A 1,761-nucleotide genomic window follows, 5' to 3' on the forward strand; every position below is an offset into this window, starting at 1 on the left:
TCTCTCGGCCTTCAGAAAACCGTTTATACCATTCGAAAACACGCGCACGAGATAGAGAATTCTCACCATAGGCCTCTTTCAACAACTTATAGCACTCAGTCGGAGTTTTTTTTAATTTAACGAGAAATTTCACATTGATCCGTTGCTCGTGTTTTTCGTCACACATTGTTATCGGCACGAGAAAAAAACAAGTTCGTTTCTAATCTCTATAGAAAAAATACTACTACTGCGACAAAAACGTGTTTTCGTACTGGAATAGTAGACACTTCCAACTATCCAACGCTGCATTCGTTTTCCACCCTATCCCTCTAGGACGCCTTCTGCGCGCGCAGTCTTGTTATTTAATAGTCAGACCTCGTATTTACACAAATTTTTTTTCTTAAGCTTGAATATTTAATTCCTATAGCAATACAAAAATCCTAATAACTGGTAATCGGGCAAAAAAAATAAATGTATAATTAATTAAAAAATTTGATATATATTTAAATTTAAAATATTGTAAATGTTTTGACTCACAGAGTCTTTCTCAATAGAATATAAATCTAAACTTTCTTACAGTCTAATTAAAATTGAGCGGTAATTTTAGTTTACCGGTTGAGCATAACAAGAAATCTACCGTTCACGAATTTATTAAGGACATTGAATGTATTAGAAATCGTCATATTTTCATTTATTTATCAAAAATTTGTAATATCATAGTCCCACAATTCTATAATCTTCTATATAACAACAATCCTATTAACCTCATAAATGAAAAATTATTATATTATTATAATTCCACTTACATTTTCTGCAAGGATCATCTGGAAATTATTTGTACTCGTGTTGACAAAGGTAACGTCACGGTTGCCTGGCTGGATAGAGATACTTATGTAAATAAAGTTAAATTATCATTGAAAAACGAGACATATTCTATTGTAAAGAAAAATCCGGGAAAAACATTGAAAAAGAAGGTTAATGACATGATTAAAAAATAATAAAAAAACGATTATATTTTTGCGATGGAATCTTTTCATTTACGTTCTAGTGATGCTTCTCTTCCTAAGGATCTTCCTAAAATCCACAAAAAAAATGTTCCATTTAGAATCATAATGTCTTCTATAAATACTGCATTATATTTATTGGCTAAATTTTTGAAGAGTATTATCTCAAAAAACATTCTTAAAGCAAAAGGTTTTATAAATAAAAATATTAAGCTTTATAATAAAGTTTTGAACGTGATATTGGATGGATGTAATGTGCTCGTCTCATTAGATGTTACATCCCTTTTTAATGTTCCTCTAGATTTGGCCATGGTTAGTATTGAAAAGAGATAGGAGTCATCAAAGGTTCTACTATTATAAATTATCTAAAGAAGAATTTTTTTCTGCAATTGAATTTACTTTATCCTCTACTTATTTTACCTTTAACAACGTTATTTATAAACAGACTTATGAAACTTCTATGAGTTTCCCCTTGTCCCACCAATCGTGGCTGATATAATCAAGAGTTGCAAGAGAATGTTTTGAGCGCATTAAATCTATCCATATACTTCAAATATATTAATGACATCTTACTTATGGGTATAAGGACGAATTTAATGACATATTAAATAAATTCAATAATTACCATGAACGATTGAGGTTTACTATGGAGATAGAGGATAACCATTGTCTTTCTTGACGTTTCTTTAATTATTAAAGATAACAAAATTATCACAGATTGGTTCCATAAAACGTGAAATCAAATTAAACATGAAGATAAAAAATCAGTCCAGGAATA

This window comes from Trachymyrmex septentrionalis, unplaced genomic scaffold (genome assembly GCF_001594115.1).
Source record: "Trachymyrmex septentrionalis isolate Tsep2-gDNA-1 unplaced genomic scaffold, Tsep1.0 scaffold86, whole genome shotgun sequence".
In the NCBI taxonomy this organism is placed as follows: Eukaryota; Metazoa; Arthropoda; class Insecta; order Hymenoptera; family Formicidae; genus Trachymyrmex; species Trachymyrmex septentrionalis.